Source organism: Lycium barbarum, chromosome 3, assembly GCF_019175385.1.
Source record: "Lycium barbarum isolate Lr01 chromosome 3, ASM1917538v2, whole genome shotgun sequence".
NCBI lineage: Eukaryota > Viridiplantae > Streptophyta > Magnoliopsida > Solanales > Solanaceae > Lycium > Lycium barbarum.
In genome coordinates, this window is record NC_083339.1 from 109,683,074 (window position 1) to 109,702,688 (window position 19,615).

At 33.2% G+C, this 19,615-nt stretch overlaps 1 long non-coding RNA gene across 1 annotated transcript; it reads left to right on the forward strand.

The window, feature by feature from the left end:
* Window positions 1-381: 381 nt before the first annotated feature.
* Window positions 382-2,745, forward strand: LOC132631798 (uncharacterized). The gene is made up of 2 exons (XR_009579072.1): window positions 382-975; window positions 2,429-2,745. It is a non-coding gene; the product is annotated as an uncharacterized LOC132631798 (long non-coding RNA).
* Window positions 2,746-19,615: the final 16,870 nt, after the last annotated feature.

Below are 19,615 nucleotides of genomic sequence, written 5' to 3' on the forward strand. Positions count from 1 at the left end.
CACAAATTTCAAAATGGTTCGTCATCATTTCGTTTGCGGATTTTGTACTCGTTAAACTAATTATAAGTCAATACCTTATTAAGTCCTTTATTTTCTACATACTAATCACTAATTGTCATCACATAATATATAATTTAATCACGTAGAAGTTGTAGAAGTTAACTACTAAGAAGCCCAAAAGGAATTAAATTAAAGGAAGAAAAAAGGCCAGGCAATTCGGAACAAATTGAGCCCAATCATGGCCCAAACGAAACACTTTCATCAGCAGCCCATTACCCATTACAACTCACCCGATCCAGCCCACTATTTTTTACCCGATCCGGCCCATTTCTGTATGTCATCATCTAACCCTACCCTCTTCATCAAAACAAACCAGCCGCACAGCTCTCCCTTTCCTCTCTCTCTCTCTCTCTCTCTCATCTCTTTCTTTTTTGAGAAAAACTCAGTTCCCCTTTCAACAATGGAACATCCTTGCCACCCCACTTTCGTGCAATCTTCCTCTCTCCTATCTTCAACGCCCGGATCAACACAAATGGCCAAAAGTACTTTATGAATTCTCTGAAACAAAATCGGCTTTAGAAATTCGACTGTTGGATTCAAACGGCTCTTTTTAGTTTTTGTTTGGAGCCAAAAAATCGTGAATTCAAACAATCTCAAACCCTAGTCACTTCGCCTATAAATATTGTCTAAGTCTTCAGCCGAAAAGGGGGGGATACGCGAGTTTTTCTGTCAAAAGTATTGAATTCTTTTTTAAAAAAATCCGGTTTTGAACTTTTTAAATCAGAAAACATTTTGTTGAAACATGAGATTGGTGTTGAAAAGTTAAGGCTTCACGATTCGACTAACGTTTGTCGTTGTTCGGTAAAAGAACTTTAACTACGACAAAGGCATTTTAATTTTCGACTCGAGTTCGAATCTGTCAATATGAGAGTAGATTCGAGACCTCCGCATCCCCGTTCACTGCACCACCAACAGGTAAAATCTGATGCATTTCGACTTACTGTTCCGTTAGAATTCCGTTAGTATAGAAAATCATGTTGTGATGTCTTGTTGTTACCATTTCACTCAAATCTGGGCTTATTGGTACTGTCTAGATTAGTTTAGATACTATCGCATTTTATACACTTGTTATTGTCGTTTCGACCTCGTTCCAGTATGTGTTTGTCTATCTTCTTTTTATAATGTTTTAGAACAAATTCTGAGCAGGAAGTTATGTAATTGTCATTTTGTTCAGTCTAATTAGTTTTAGCGTGTGCTTATGAATTTGTTTGGTTTCAGTTTGTAAGCATGTATCAAGCATATTGTTTATGCTTAGGACTATTTGATTGGATCTGTTTAAAGTTTAACTACTAGGTTACCAGTGAGCATGTATACCTGCGTTTCTTGGATTAGTTTGATTTGTGGGTATGAACCTGTAAATCAGTTAACTGGTAGTCATGTGTTGATATAACCTTAAAGGGGTAAGCATTGGTGTCAACCCAAGTTCATGTCTGCTCGCGTAGTGTTTGTTCATATATGCTTATGGTATGTGTAATTTTGTGTTTGTCAATCTGATTACGTAAAGGCATGCCTTACAGGGGTAAACCAAGTATGCAATTAATTGTCTTTCTCAAGTTAAGTCCTCTATTAGTTGAAGCTGTCACTTTTAACTTGTTGTTGGCCTTAATCTTGCCAAACCTCAGAATAGGTTCAAAGAGTCTAAGCATTTAAAACCTTAGTTTTAGCCATTTCAAATATGTACAAATGACCTGCTAAGTCTTGTGATGATGTTTGAAATTTCTTTATTGATGAAACATGCTAGTCGTGTGCTATTTAGTCATCTCTTAGTAAATTGGATCTGTTTGTACTTACCCGAGAATATTGTGTAAATTAGGTGAATATTTGTACTTCCTCTATGAGACCATTCTTGCTTAATAAAATGCCTTGGTTTTAAGGATTAGAGAAAGAGTAAATATCTTTCTACTTTGATGGAGTTTGGCCATTTAATTCTGAAGCCTGTTTTGGGCTGGAATTGCTGGTGCGTTTCAGCCATTTTGCCGCATTACCTTGGGTTGTGAAATGTTACATTTCAGCCATTTTCCGCTTTACTTACGGTCACGAACTGTTGTGATTTTAGCCACTCTGTTTTTATACTTTTGGGCCGTGAACTACTGCCTTTTTTGAACTGAGTTTCTGCTACGATTTCAGTTAAATTTCACTTTTCATCCTCAGCTGAGTTATTATTGTATTTTGAGGTTGAAAACACTGCTTTTGGATCAATTTGGCTGCTGCAAACTTTCAGTGAATGTTTATTATACTTGGCTGGATTGATTCTTTATTTGGTACCTGTTTTGAGGAAAGATTGTTGTTTGTGGTTGCTATACCGTCTACTATTACATTGTGCTGCCTCTCATATTACTTTCCTTTTTTTTACATGTACACTTCGAAGCAAAAATGGAGTTTTCGTAAAGACCCTCACTGCCCGAGAAGTCTCATTTTGAGACTATGCCGCCGTAAGCTTTGAGACTCGACGACACTGCCTACAGAGTCCACACATGATTCACGTTCTTACGTCTCCTAAGCGGCGTATCGTAGAACGTGGTTACCCCTCTGTGAAAGTCAAAATGATTCTTACCATTTCGTGCTACTGTTTTGTTATATGTCAGTGCAATTATGTTTCCTTGTGTGACTAACCCTTATTCCATATTTGGTGTAATTGATTATTAAGAACTAAGCTGCTATATAGTACAGTCAAGTTTCACCTAAGGTTTTGTTGTAGTTAATAATGGATTACGTAGGTTTTTTGCATGAAATACAACATTTAGAATGTAGGGAAATTCGAGTAGGTAATTGGTTATCTTCATTCACCTTTAGGTTGATGTTGGGTTAAATATTTTCACTAAAAGGATATTAGATTGCAAGTCAGCCCTCAATTTTTACAACAAATATAGTTTTTCTTTGAATACAAATTGATCCTCAAGTCACCAATTAGACATTGCATTCGTTTTTGATGAAAAAGAAGCTTTTATGCCCATAAGATCATGTCGGTTTCCGTGCGTTTTGCCAATATGTATTTTCATAAAAAAGTGTTTTTTTTTTCAAATCCCGATTGCAAAGATTATTTGCTAATTAGCTCTTTGTACATAATCTTTCTTACAACTCACGCATAGCCTTTAATTAACATAAGTCCGGTCGGTTAACCATTATTAATGGGTCTTAAAGGATGTCTAATACCTTCCCTTTAGACTAATTGAACCCTTACCTAGAATCTTAAGTTTCGTAGAGCTTAAAACGGAATTAACTTTAGAAAATAACTTTAATGAACTTTAGGTGTCCTAATTCACCATAAATAATTAGGTGGCGACTCCTGTACTTTAATTAACCCCGGAATTACCGGAATGTTGTAAACTATTTTGGCTTCAGTTAAAATAGGGTATAATAGTATGATGACCAAGTCTTCTTCTATATGTATGCAGATCTGATGAATCTTGAAAAGGTTGTCGGTTAACCATTATTAATGGGTCTTAAAGGATGTCTAATACCTTCCCTTTAGACTAATTGAACCCTTACCTAGAATCTTAAGTTTCGTAGAGCTTAAAACGGAATTAACTTTAGAAAATAACTTTAATGAACTTTAGGTGTCCTAATTCACCATAAATAATTAGGTGGCGACTCCTGTACTTTAATTAACCCCGGAATTACCGGAATGTTGTAAACTATTTTGGCTTCAGTTAAAATAGGGTATAATAGTATGATGACCAAGTCTTCTTCTATATGTATGCAGATCTGATGAATCTTGAAAAGGTTGCATCAGACCAATTATAGAGTAATGATTCCTCCTATTAAGATTAATCAATCTCTCAAAAGCTTCTTGAGAGTTGACTGATCTTATATTCCAAAATAGGTCTTTATTCATCATTGGTTGGCATATTTAGAGACTGTAAGTCTCTTTGGTAAAATTCTGACAGAAACAGAAGTGTCTATCACTGGTTTACCCCCTTTCACCTTTGAATTGTTGTGTTTGAGATTGCTAATCTGTTTAGGAGACAAATCAGCTTCCTTTTGCAATATGATCAATGGGAAGTTCAAGATTATTCTTTTCCCGTTCATCCACTTCTTTTCCTATTGCAGCTCTAGGAATCACTGATAACGTCCAAATACACTCCTCAAAGAAAAAGTGTACACGGTCGTATGCAATATATTTACCCAACTATGAGTCGGGGTCGATCCCACAGGGAACAATGTGCTAGGCGATTAAGAAAGTAAGGAACTTTCACCAACTACGCTAAAGCCAAACGATTGATAATATTTTGGTTTTTGTTTGAGAAAATTATAACTAATGCGGAAATGTAAACTAACCTAGAAAGCGAGTAAAATGATCAATGACCACAAGCATGGATAATAGGAGATTACACTCAAGTAACGATCCAACGTATTTTACGATTTTACAACTAAGAATGGGTTTATGTCAATAGATAATGATATCTAAAATCTCATTGAAAGTCTTCCAACCAAATCAATGAATTTCACTCTAAGCTTTTCCAAGCCTTAGAGTGTGATATTAGACACAATCAATTTAACCTCAAGTAACTATCCTCTTCCGAGCTCAAGTTATTAGATGAGTTTAATGACCCAAATTCTTGTTAATTAATCTTTCCCAACCTAGATTTCCTTTTTCAAGCTCAATCTAAGTAAATGGGTGAGTCCTAGGGTTAGCTAATCCCTTTGGAAACATTCAAGAACGAGATTAATTAAATTAACAAAGACCCACTTCAATAGCAATAAGAATCATTCAATACATAAGCAAAACAAGAGTTTCAATCCAAACTTTAATCAAGAATATTTTCATAAACAAGATTCAAGTCTAGAAATGAAATACTACACACTAAAATATTCAATACAAAACAAGGAATTGAAGAAATGAATTAAAGGTTTAAGAAATACTCAACCAAATCTTCAAATCTTCAACCCCAAAGTGTGGTGTAAAAACTAGTCTCCAAAACTTGTCAAAAAACTGCCAAAGATGATAATGTTTTGCCCTAAGCCTCTCTTTTGTAGCTCCTCTAATTCTTCCAAGTTCAAAAGAATGTCAAAATCTGCCCCCATATTTCTGTTTTTGCAATTCTGCCCGTTTTTGCAAAACTGTCCACTTTTGACAGTTTTGCAAATCTGTCCCGTTTTTGCAAAACTGTCCAGTTTTGCAAAAATGTCCAGTTTGACCTCTTTTTGACTTTCTTTTCACTTGGTTTCTTCCGATCACTCATTTCAGCTACTTGGCTTGTTTTGCTCTATTTTGTTCCATTTTGGTCAATTTTGATCCATTTTGCTCTTTTATGCTCTCCGGGCATCTTTTCCTACAAAACAACATAAAAACACAAAAAGTAACAACAAAAGTGCTTAAAGAGTCGCAAAAACTTAAGGAATTAGCATCGAATATCGCGTAATTTCACGACTCATCAATCACCTGTGGAGAAGTCAACTGTGATCTACTAGTTCCATGCTTTCCTGGAGAAATCTGGTTTGTCTCTTTATTCAGGTTTGTAATACTCTTATCTAATTTGTTCTCTTGATCATCCTTTGTATTATGTGCCTTTTCAGATATGGAGTTCTCTTTATCCTTATTATTCTTTGAATAATGTTGATCTTCTAGTTTCTTTGTGATCTCTATAATATCATCAGATTGATGCTTTAAGCCAGAATTATCAACATTCTCTGCATTATGATTTTTGGGTTCCTCTTCTTCTATTCTATTATTCTCCTTGCTTGTCTCAATTGTTTGTTCTATTGTAACCTTTTCCTTAGCATTATTCTCTTCTTTATGAGCACTTTTCTGAGCATTGTCTTCACTACTTGTTAATCCTGATTGTGATGTTGCCTGAATCTCATTGTCCTGTCCATTATCCAGACTCTCAGTTGCTTTATCATTATCTTTGCCCGACTCTTTGTTAGTATTCATACAGCTATCTTCCTTAGGGTCTAGTTTCTCCTGTGTCTCCAAAAGTGCATAGGAATTGTGAGTTTTTACTAGATGTTCTTGAGACAGGCTCATTCCATTGTTGTTTTGATTCTTTTGTTGGTTATTACTGCTACTAGGTTGATCACTCCCCTTTGAATGCTTAACTGGATTCCATTCCTTTTTTTCCCTTGGGTTTCCACTAGCTTTTCCTTTGTTAGGAGCATATATTTGTTGCCCTTTGTTATGATCTTTTTTTTTTTCTGCTGCTGCATATTATTCTTTTCTTCTGCCTTTTTTCCTTCTTCCTTGTTATTCTGTTGTTGCCTTTTGCCTTGTTCATTGTAATGTTGCATCTAGTTATTGTGTTGGTTCTTATCTTTTTTGCCTTCTTCTTTGTTTTTAGGCTCCTTTTTTTGGTTTGAGTTCCGGATGTAATATGAAGCATTCTGATTCCTTATGAACTTGTAGACAACACTCTGTGCAATATTTTGGCATATAATCGTATTTAATGGGGATCCATACTGAGTTTACCTCTCCAGTGCTTGCCTTCCTCATTCCAATCTGTATTCTCTTTGGGAAATCACTAAGAAGATCCACTTGAACTTTAACTTTTGCACAACTAGGTCTAGTTTGGTTTTTGGTAGCCATATCAACATGTAGAGGTTTGCCAACAGCTTTTGCCATCGAGAATAGAGATTCTTTCACAAAGAAATTGGGAGAGAGCATAGGGAATGATATCCATGCTATTGCTGTTGAAGTTTCTATCGCAGGGTTGAACCAAGGTTCCCATACTAATGGGTGCATCTGAAAAAATCCCTCTCTAGCTTTTAGATAGTAAGCTAGTTTATATAGCATATGAACATAGTCTTCTAGGTTGGATAACCTGATCAATACGAAATAATTCTTAGAAAACCTACTTTGTATTCCCCTTTAATTTCGCATTGTAGGGGAATAATCTTTCGTAATTGGTCAATATCTAGCCAATCATAAGAGAATTTACCAATTACCGCATATTGAAGCTTCTTCTTGATAATCATATCATTCACCTCGGATTCATGCCATATCAAGGATGGTTCTCCATGCACATAATTGAGTTCTTTCATGGGAATTGTAATAGATGTAGTATCCTTTATATCAGGAAGTAATTTGGAAGCATAAATAATTGAAGGGGGAGGTGGAACAGCCTTCGGTGGAGGTTGTCCACTGGTGGCCATAGTCATGAAAGCGTTAAACGAGTATGTTATAATATAATTTAAGTGCTCTTTTTGTAGAATTTGAAAAGCTATGCTATTTATGTTCTTAATTCTTGTACCAGGACTTATGGTGTAATTTTCTCTTAAATATTTACTGCTATTACCAATTACTTACCAATTGTACCAAATATTGAAGTTTCCCCATCTCCCCACTTTTAAGCCTAACAAGTTTAATCGTACATCACGTCAATAAAAAAAAATGTGTATACTGCTTCATTTTAAATTATTAATTTCTTTTTCTTATTAATTTAGCACTGTCTAATCTATTAAACCCTACAATTTAGATATCTTAACACTTAGAATCTTGGTTAAAATGAAAACAGATTAATGTGCATATGTATTTATATGCACAATGCATCAAATTTTAATAACATAAATATATGAACAAAAAAGATTAAATTTTAATTTTTTGGAGAAAGTATTATACCATTCATGTCCAAACAATAGAAAAGAAGTTCAACAGAAGAAAGATAAACTTCTTAAAAGCGTGCTCTGTTTTTTTTTTTTCTTTCTTGAGTTGATTTTTATTCTTATTAATTTTTTCCTTTGATATTATATGTCTGCTTCTAATATGGTAATGGAATTTTTAATTTTTAATTTAAATATATGCAATTTTTACTTTTTTCATTCAAAGTTTATCAAAATTATAGGTAAGCTTAGTGGACCTTTTCATGTGTTAAAAATTAGGGGAGAGATCACGGATGCCCCCTCAAATAAAAAAAAATTACCCTTTCATATCCCCATTATTTTCATGCCCCCACAAAAATTAAAATATTTACCCGAGCTGCCCTCAGTTATGATACCAACATGGTAGATAAATATACTGAGATGGTATCATGGAAGATGTTTCAGTTCTTCTCTTAGTCCTCCATGATACCATCTTGGTATATAAATATACCGAGACGGTATTATGAATGATCATGTTCATTTATTAAAAATGACACTTTTTTTCGGAAAAAAACCTCTATGATACCATCGTCTTATATACATATACCGTGATTGTATCATGAAGGACTGTTTCAGTCCTTCAATGAGATACTCCTCGGGATCATGATACCATCATGGTATACAAATATACTGAGATGGTATCATGGAGGACTGTTTCAGTCCTTCTCTTAATCCTCCATGATACCATCGTGATATATAAATATACTGCGATGATATCACGGAAAGGAAGGGGTATGGTTGAGGGGTATGCCGGGTAAATATTTTTAGCCGGTGCAGGTAGAAGCGAAAATAGTTTGGGAAGAGACATGAGTGGGTAAATATTTTGTATTTTGGGGGTTGAGATTTTTATTAGCCCAAGCCTTTATCCTTTGTTTAGTCAAGACGGAAAAAAGATAAAGACTACCCTACACTTACTTATTCCAATCGTGAAGGACTTTGCCAATGAACGGGTCTGGAATATTAAGAGCTCATAAATGTTGAGGATATCGTTTTAAAATTATAAGAAAACAAAATGACAAATTTATAGTTATTTCACACTAGTTAATTTGTCCGCGCTTCGCGTGGTCGCGAAATATTATCACATCATTCACACAATACTTGCTATTGTATCATTCACGAAATACATTTTAATATCTGAATATTAAAAAACAACCAAAATAACTTTCGCGGGAACTAAAATTATTTTTAATCTTTCTTCAAAAGATATTCCAAACATAAAAGTATAACACTCTAATGCTAAGGTATTTTGCAATAAATATTTTTAAAAAGGGAAAAGGGTCAAATATACCCCTCTACTTTAGTTTATTAGTCAACTTCGCCCTCCGTTAGCGAAAGTAGTCAAATATACCCCTCACGTTAATAAAGTGTGCATTTATATCCCTAAGTGGATGGAAATCCCCAAATCAGCTGAAATTAATCATTTAACTAAAAAACAAAAGCATGCCCAACAATTGACCCGACCCGACCCATGATTTCAACAGACTTAAGGCAGAAAATTGTCTACTCCAAACTTTATACTTATCAACAGACTGTGATTTTGATATAGGAAGTCTTCAGTAATTCCAAATTATATGGGGTCTCAGGATTTGACCTTTTTTTTTTTTGTGTGTGTTGCTTTGCTTTTGTGTGGCATTTTTGCTTCACATTTTAGTCTTGAGTTTAGTATGTACATGCTGATTTTATAGATCTTGAAGGCTCATTTTAGTCACCACAATAAGCATCTACTGATTTACTTATGATTTCTTCCGCGAAATGAAAATACGCCTCCATTCAACTATATCAAAATGTAATTGTGAAGATCAAATTAACAAAATCAGTACCAGTTAATCTATTGATTTAACTGAAATGGCTAATTTCATCAGCATGTTTTTTGCATATGTAGGGGAACCACAGTTGAAATCACGGGTCGGGGCGGGTCAATCGTTGGGGCATGGTTTTTTTTAAGTTAAATGGTTAATTTCAATTGATTTGGGGATTTCCATCCACTTAGGGGTATAAATGCACACTTTACTAACGGGAGGGGTATATTTGACTACTTTCGCTAACAGAGGGAAAAATTGACTAATAAACTAAAGTAGAGGGGTATATTTGATTCTTTTCCCTTTTAAATACAAAAGTTATGAGTAGTAAAAATAAAAAATGGAAGTAATCACGACGGCAATATCAAAAAGGCTAAAGTGAAAGTAAAATTGTTCATGCCTCAGGAAAAAAAATTGCACAATATTGAATCACAATAAAAATTAAATTAAAATCAGACCATAAATATCCTACGGTACAAATTTTTTGCAATTTTAAGAGGTGGATATCAACACCATTCTTCCCTTCAACCTAATATAAAATCTTGTGTGTCTAACATTTGTCGAGTTTTGACTGATATCAACCTTATTATTTCATATAAACTTTGAATTACGTGCTTATAGTAAATATATAAAATCATTATTACAAATTTTAGTTTCATTACATTTTTATACTCCTAATAAACATTTTTATATTTACCTTGGATAAGTATATCTCTGAGAAAGAAGGATATGTCTAATGAATGATAACACAAAAGAAGAGGTCAGCCTCTAGTTATCTTCATAGAAGGATCAGAGTATAACTCAATACCTTCGGTACTCTCTTCCATTTTCGTAGTCAGTTCTCAAAAATAAAATTGAAATGTCCGAAAGGAGTGTTGTGTGCTTCCATTATGTGTGAGCATGTTATTTCTCTTATTTGTTTAAGTAAATGAGCTCTTTAAGGTAAAATTTGATTATGTTCATTCACATAAATACAAAAATCGAAAGTGGGGAAAAGAGGGAAAAAATGCTTACCAGAAAAAGAAGGCAGAGGTTCTTTCCTTTGGCTTCATTTTTCTTTATTATTCCATCAGCCATGAATAATGATGAATTTATTTTCGAAGTAGTAATGCTACTAACAAATAAAAGATTGCATTAATGAATAAGCACCAACTCTCCCAGGGAAAACAAAAGAAATAAAAGAAAGGTAAGACAAAACAATCATCCTACTAATGAAGAGTTTATATATAATAAAACTACCTTATATACAAGAACTTTATGGGCAACATAAGATAATTAAGAAACAAACGACAAAAAAAGGAGGCAAAAGCTTCAACAATTGATTATTCAAACAGATCAGAGTACTTGGCGTCTTCTTCTTCTTGAATCCTTCACCATAACCACCACTAATACAGGAGATCGGAAGCAGCGGCATCACTCGAACGGCGTCCGTCTTGGACTTGTCCTCCTATCTTTAAAGGCATGAATTTAGCTGGTCTATTTGTTTACGAATATTATATTGTTTGTTCTAAAAAACAAAACAGATCAGAGTTTCTGAAAAATGGAATTATAATCAAGTTGGTAAGAAAAATCAATTCTAATCTAAAAGGACAAACTGATAAAAATGGTTAGGATAAAAATACAAAGAAAATCCTCACCTGAAATTAGTCTGAAGAAGATTATGCTATGGGACACCTTTGGGAATGTAACATAAAGCTAATCTCTTTAGTAACAAATTTAAAGAAGAAATATTTAAGCGTTACTAATCCTAGACGTGGGGAGATGTAAAATTCTTTGCTTTTACTAATATATTTAACAAAAATTAATCACATTGATTGTGAGGATAGAAATTATCACAGTAATAATAAGGAAAGGAGAATCAATATATAATATAAAGCTAGGAATAAACAGTCTTATGTGGCACCTCTCTATGGCTAGGAAATGGATTTATCTTTTTTCTCCTTTTTTTGGGCAATTTTCTCTATTTTCCTTATTATTTTCTAATGCATATATGTCCTTTTGTTTTCCACATGAGATCAGACGTATTAGTGCTTAATTCTTCGTAACGATCAACGTATTAGTGCTTAATTGATCTTAATGATCCAGTGAATGCACTTTTTCAGTTACTACCTCTGTTGTGATTACGCCATTAAAGAGGAGGAATAAGTACCACAACACACTAAAATCAAACACTTAAGAGCGAAATATCTCTTTAATCGAAGACTAAAAACTGATTCCAAGGAGACTAAAAGTTTTTCCATTCTCTAATTAAATATCATCATTAATGCATATATATAAATGCATATCACCACATATATTTGGCATATAGGCTGCTCGCCATTTTGTGCCTCCTTTTGTTCTCATTTGGGTTAATTTTCTTTGCTTTCTCTTTTCCTTCTCTTTGGCTGCAGGTTGTTTGCTTGCAAATATGAATTCATATCCTCATTTCTTCCCGGCTTTTCAATTGTGTATGTACATTCTTCATTTGAATTTCTTACCTTTTTTTAGATGATGTGAATTATTTAATTGTTAATCTTTTTTATTTTTATATCCTTTAACAATTTAATATTGTATATTTTATTTCTGCACAAAAAAGTAGTATCTACGTAATATACAGGTATGTTAGACAAACTTAAATCCAAGTGTTTTTCATGTTCTCCTGCGAGATTGAACACATTATCCGTAATGTTAATAGCTTAGCTTTTTTAGACTACTTTGTGAGAATTATATTTGAATTAAAATATTGAGTTTTGAATGATTGTGAAGCAAGAGAAATCTTGATGATCCCGTGAATGTTGTTTTAGTTTTGCTTTCACCTTTTTCGCCTTCTGCTAATTATTGCTTATGATAATTACCATGACGAGAAAAATGAAAGTCAAGTTTTGCATGAAACAAAAAAAGTTATAAGAGTTCTGGACAATTTTTTTGAAATACTAGCTAGGTAAGGTGGGTGCCTTTCTAACACTCCATATTTTTTATTTCTAAGGTATATGTATTTTAAATAATTGAATAAAAAGTGAAGCTAATGTTTGAGACGAGTACTTATTTATTAATGATAACTTCAAGAGTTTTACTAATGAAGTGATATTTTCAAAAAAGAATTTAATTATAGCGTATAGTTGTTTGTTGGGAGCTATCAAAGACTTCTTTTTTGGGTACAATTTCAATGCATGTGTTATTGTAACCATAATATTTTTTTAGATTATATAAATTGTTTTGTTTATACGTTAAGAAACAATTCAGTCTAAAGGAATTTTCAATACTACTTTTGAGACTTTTTTCTCACCTATCTTTATTATGTCATTGGTTCTCTTTAAATACCTACTTATATTTATTACTTGGAAGTTAGAAGCAAGAAATCAAAGGATAATTGAGTTTTTAGGAATAAATGAATAGGTAGGAAAGTAAGAAAAGGAAAAAAAAATAAAAGAGGAAGAACAAGAGGAAAAGGTATGGTCGTATGGATTCGCTACAAAATGAGTCAAACATCACTAAGAAACAAAATATCCTGAAATGCAAAAAGTTGAAAGAAATATAAAATGTTAATGTTAATAATATAATGGATTAGAACTTAAAAATGATATATTTGGACTTGAACATTTTTTTTTCAATTCAAATATAATAAGCGCGGTTAAATTCACTAGTAGACTAATTAAGATGAATATTTAGAAATAAAATAAAAAAGATAAAAGATAAATAGAAATGGTGGCCATAAAGAAGTGCAACATCACCTTGAGGCCTAGCTTTATATTATATATAGATTTCCAAACATATTAGTTTCTTTAAAGTTTTAAATATTAGTTGTAGTTACGATTTTACCTAATATGGTTCTGCTATTTGTATATTTTAAATTAGCATTCAATTAATATAGAAACGAATAGTAGATGGAATAAGTATGGGTGTTCATGGTCTGGTTTGATTCGGTTTGTGGTAAAAATCAAACCAAACCAATTAAGTCGATTTTTTCTAATATTCAAACCAAACCAAACCAGTATAGTATAAATTCTATTGGTTTCGATTTTGTCGGTTTTATCGGTTTTTGGGGTTTTTTCAGATTTTAAGAATGTATTAATACAAGAACCTTTGAATCAAATGGTAACTAAATACAGCTTTGACCGTGATCCATTTAAATCTAAGAATTTTCTTAATTAATTCATTAACTTTATTTAGGTATAGGCCTATGGCTATGGTTATAGGAATTACAAAAACATAACATCTACTTTTCATGATTCTAGTTACCTCCCTACATATAGTCTTTTGATATGACGCAACCCTTCCGAAATTTTTGTTATCTAGACTCATTGTGTTTATGAAGCATTGAGAAGAAAGCACAGAAGTTAAAACGAAAAATCATAAACAGAAAGACAAAGTCATCTACCAAATCTTTTTAAATTCCAATTGTCATTTTCTTCCCTTTAATTTGTTATGGATAAAATGCTAGCTTATTAGTAGTAATTAAGATGGCATGTAAATAAGGGAACTGTAAAATTGAATAAGGGGAAAATTCTATTTGCAATTTTTTTTTTACCTTAAACTTAAATGGGCTACACTTTTCTTTCTAATTATTTGAATTTGTATTGGACTTGGAATGAGCCCTAATTTTGATGAAGATGTGTGTGTGTGTGTGTAATATTTTAAATATGTATGTATATATCGGTTTGGTTCAGTTTTGATTCAGGTTTTTTTGGTTTAATACAAAACCAAACCAAACCAAATGTTATCGGTTTTTTAAAATTTAAAACCAAATCAAGTCAAACCAAGCCGGTTTTCGGTTTATTAAGTCGGTTTGACTCGGTTTACCGGTTCGGATCAGTTTTTGGGTCTCATTTGAACACCCCTAGCTAGAATAAGCAATGCTGCTGTGCCATGATTTTTAGGTAATTAGTTATTGGTTTTTCTTCCAGACCCCACGTTGTAGGATTTCACTAGGTTGTTGTTGTTGTAGTTATTGGTTTTTCTTGTTTAATAAATTTAATTCACTGCCTTTCACACTATATATGCGAACGAATTTAGCCCATGCTGATTAGTGATTACCGTTATTTTAGTTGGACAATTTATTTATACAAGGTAAAATGTTGTTTAATTTTAACTTATTCCTATATATTAAAACTTCAGACACAGTTTAATAAGGTAATATCTAATAAGCACAATTTTAATTTATTTCAAAGTCCTAAACATAAGGATATTAAGATTTCCTACATAGTTCAAATACCGTAATAATTAATAAGCATAATTTTAACTTATTTCAAAGTCCTATAGCAAAGAAATTGAATCACGATTTTATCTAATATGAAATATATTTTATTTAATAAGCACAATTTTAGTTTAGTTCAGAGTCCTAAACATTAGAATATTAAGATTTCCTACATAGTTCAAATATTTTATATGTAATAAGCATAATTCTATTTTATTTCAAAATTTTAAATATTAGCAAATCGATTGAATCACAATTTTATCTAACGTGAAAATCTATTTTTAAAGACTAAAAAAGGCAAACGACATTTTGCAAAGCCTTCGCCCTCGGTATGCGCATATTGCTTGTACCCTGAGTCCACAAGTAAGAGCTTTTAAGAAATTACATCAATATTATAAAATATTATGTCTTTGAGTTATAAAATAAAAGTACTAAAATAGTATAAACTCTTATAAATAATGAATGTTGAGAAATATTCTTATGAATGATGAACGTTGAGAAACATTTTTCCTAAAGTCAAATTATTTTCTTATTTATTATTTGAAGGAATATTTTAATTAATTCCAAGAGGCTGCTTGGAATCAGAATTGAAAATTTATACCAACTATTCAGATTTGCAGTGTTAAGTGAGATTTATATTTCTTTTTTATTAATATTCGTTAACTTCAAATGTTAAATATTTTTTTCACAAGTTTGAACTCTGAAGCTCGTTTTCTTCAGTTTTGTAACCATGTCCAATTGTAGCAGGCTCTATCATTCCATATACATGAAAAATATGATAGACATTTATGAAAATTGTAATTAATACGTACAATTTTCCTTTTGCAAACAATTATGTATTTTCTTTATAAGTATGGTTCTGGCAAAAAAAGTATTAACTTGAACATATTACACATTCATCACAAATAGAGATAATATGAACAGTACAAAAAATTCAGAAAAGAAGCCTACCTGTAAATCCGAGCTTAATCGACATGAAGTCTCAATCACATATTCAAATCTTCTTTCGTCTGCACAAAAATATTAAAAAATCAATGATAATGACATAGTGTCTAACGACTCCAAGTAAAGAAAGAGAAATTTAGTTCCTAAACCTAAAATTTTGTAACAAAAGAATTACTCAACCTAAAAGGAGTTAAAAGCGGAAAATACGAAGTGGGAATGAAGTCAATTAACCTATCTCTCTTTAGATTAAAGTTAACTAAATTTTATGTATTAAATTTTATATAACCACGTTAGGAAATTCACCACTCTGGGTCAGTGTTTTCAGAGGCGTTTTCGGGGCGAGTCCCTGTCACGACTCATTTTAAGAATCGCGCGGGCACCTGCCATTCCCACCTCGGTAGGCGAATCCTCAACCCAAAACAAAACATTTATGTTACACCCCGTAGTTCTGAACGTTGAGATTTATAAGTGTTGGTTGTGTTAAGTATGGACTCTAGAGTTGCGTTCAGGGATATATACGATTGTATGCGGTTATCTTGTGGCTATGAAGGTTTTAGTTCATATAATAAGCTACGTGAGGATTGGAGAGCAAGTGGATAAAGGAAACAAAGTTGTTGGAACTTGGGAGAAAATGTGAAGGGCAATTTTGGTCCAACTTGGAGGAAGAATATCTTTTAGTAAATGAGGAGTTTTGAGGAAAATCCAAAGCCTAAAGTGAAGTTCATAAAGTCTAGTTTCCAATGCAACAACCCGCTCATCGATACGGCATCAGAGTAAGGAGATAGGGGTGTTGCAAGTCTGGCTGGCAGGCCAGGGAATTGCTTTGCGCGAACGTGCAGAAGGGTGACAAGGCAACCCAGCGCGAACACGCTGAGTATTTTCTAGGTCGATGCAACCCGACTCTAGAACACTATATAAGAGGGTTTACCTCCTCATTTTACACCCAAAACACCCCAAAACCTCTCCAAAATTCTGGAAATTTCTCTCCATTTCCAAACATCAAATTTTAACCCAAATTAAGTATAATCTCCGGGTTTCGGTTTGGACAACGTACGGTTGCGATTATAATATCGTTTTGCGGCGAATTTGGGTTTGGATTCAGGGTGAAAGGTGAAGATATTGCGATTCCAACGAAATTAAGGTATGAATCTTCTCTTACTAATATTGATTTAGGTTTATTTACGGAGATAAAGTTACTAAATAGTCGCATAACAAGTTGGTTAGTTGAGAAACTTGAAACACATCGTGTGGGATGTTTTATGGAGCCTATTGGTGTTGATAATGTTGTTGTGATGTTGGTATTGTTGTTGTTGTTGTTGTTGGTTATTGGATTGTGAGTTCGGGCTAAGCATATAAACAAGGGAGAAGCTGCTCGAATTTCGGCAGATTCTAAACGGAATTAAATTGAAGGCTTAAGATGAGCGTACAACATTGAGCCTAAAAATAGTATGAATGGTCTATATGTAGGTTTACGAGCCTGGAAGTAGGGGTGTCAATGATTTTCAAAAGCCCGACTTAACCGACCGAACCGTACTATACCGAACCGATTTTTAAGTTTCTTTTAATAAAACCGACGATTTTTGTATAAATTTATAACCGTATCGAATAATTAGGTTGGTTTTTAATTTTATAAAAATAAACCGAAAAAATACCGAACCGAACCGAATAATTTTATATATGCAAAATATATTTTACATACAAAATTTAAATATAATAAAATATTAAAATGTTCGCCTTGGGTTTGGGATGATGAAAATGACTACAAACCGGCAACGTAATTAACACCTAAAGTTCCAACTCTGAAACCTATTATATTACTCCTATTGAAATTAAATTAGTTATAGCATCTCGAGTAATAACTAGTAAGCTACAAGGTATTACAACGATCTTGGATAGAAAGCTACAAAGTATTAGATATCTTTCCTCCCGTATGATTTTAACTTCTCTCGTTGGATACTCAATCTTAGTAGTCTTAGATCTTGAGTCTCAACTAGATTGATTTTTTCCCCCTCGATCAAAAATATATTTTTTTGTTTTTTCTTAACATTATTTTACGCAACCATAGAATAGTAGGATCAATCTCTATTCTTGTCGTCTTTCATATTTTCTTGATTCATCACCTTTTAATCAGTAAAAATATCTAGAGAGTGTTTGTCAAAGTCCTATAGAAGTATGTATGATATTGTGTCTTTTAACTTTTACTAGTGACTGTAACATGATGTTCTTTAAAAAAAAAAAAAAAAAAAATCGAACCGTGCCGATATCGAAGAGAAACCGACATGATGGAACAGTTTCGAAAAGTCTAATTTTGGTTCTACAAAATTAAATAACCGAAAAATTGGTACGGTATAAATTTTATAAATAACCGCCCGAACCGTACCATTGACGCCCCTACCTGGAAGGATAAACATTGAGTGGCTAAAGAGGCCGAAAGGTATGTTAAGGCTAGTCCCTTTCTTTCAAAAGGAATGATTCCTATGTTATGATTCCATATGTGTTTCCATAACCTTCTTACTTCCAACAGTTAGAAGTTCATGATTCTTAAAAGCTTCTTATAATACTAAAGCTGAGATGTTTTCTAAAATGACCATAATGATGATTATGATGATCCCATTTCTGGAGATTCCAAAGTTATGGTTTTAATGTCATTATGAGATTACTGAGCTGATTTCAAGATTATTGATTATATTTGTTGATGTTGATCTCATCTTATGATTTTGTTCTTTCAAGGTGAGATACATGCATGATGATAATTCCATAATGAAAATCGGAGGTTACCGACCTTACGTCACTCCGATGTATTTATAGCTTTTATTTGGCTCTCATGCATGCTTTATATATATATATATATATATATATATATATATGTATGTATTTTCTCACACCGAGCCGCGCTATAGTCGGCCGGGTATGGCACCTATTGTGCAACTGCTGATCAGTTGGTATTACACACCGAGTCCCGAAAAGGCCCGGTACGTTACACACCGAGTCCCGAAAAGGCCAGGTACGTTATGATGATGATATTATATATATGTATGTATGAAAAAGTTTTTTGTAAAAAAAGCTAAGCATGCATGACATCTGCCTTATGAGGCGTCCAGATGTACAGGTTATCTATCTTATTTCATGTTACCTTTCATATTTATATTATGTTTTTATTCATGCCTTACATACTCAGTACATTATTCGTACTGACGTCCCTTCTTGTGGACGCTGTGTTCATGCCCGCAGGATCAGGTAGTCAGGCTAGCAGCCCAGCACAGTAGGATTTTCTCTCAGCTGCAGTCAGTGCACTCCACTTGGTCCGGATCCGCAGTCTTTTGGTATGATATTTTGGTTTGTACACATGAGTATGACGAGGCCTTGTCCCGTCCTTCCTACAATTTTATTCCATAAGAGGTCTGTAGATATTTGTATGTAGTTAGAAAGTTGGATAACCTTGTCAGTTTTTATTCCATTATACGACATATGTAGCGGCCTAGTCGGCTTATAGTATTATTTTCTGTACATCTATGTAAATGATGGTTATGAGTTATAGACGTGGAGATTATTATGTTATTATCACCGATGTGTACAATTCAGTTAAGAGCCATTTATGGGCCCCCATGTTGTTCAGTGAGTTTCAAGAACAAAGGTAGGAGTGCTTGATCAGAAAAGGTCGGGTACTCGTCATGACTCCTCAATTTGGGGCGTGACAATTTGCAAGTAAAGAACGAGATTCATAATCCATCAAGATATGTTATAATCAAAAGTGGAAGTCAAACCAATATATTTAAACGAAATAGCAAAAGTGTTTACAACAATTTAATAAATACACTAACTCATTTTCCCATGAACTGGTCTAGACTAGTCAGTAAAGGTCATCATGCACGAATTTAATTCTAGCAGTATACAATTTGTGATGGCTCGACTGCTATTTTTCACGAGGAAATTGCAAGGGTAATAACTTAGATGAATCGGATCGATTTACAATCGTAGGTTCATCAGGGACACATGGGTAAAGGCATAAAACTCGGATCGCAATTAACTGAATCGAATTACTGGGAACAACAATTTCCCAGGG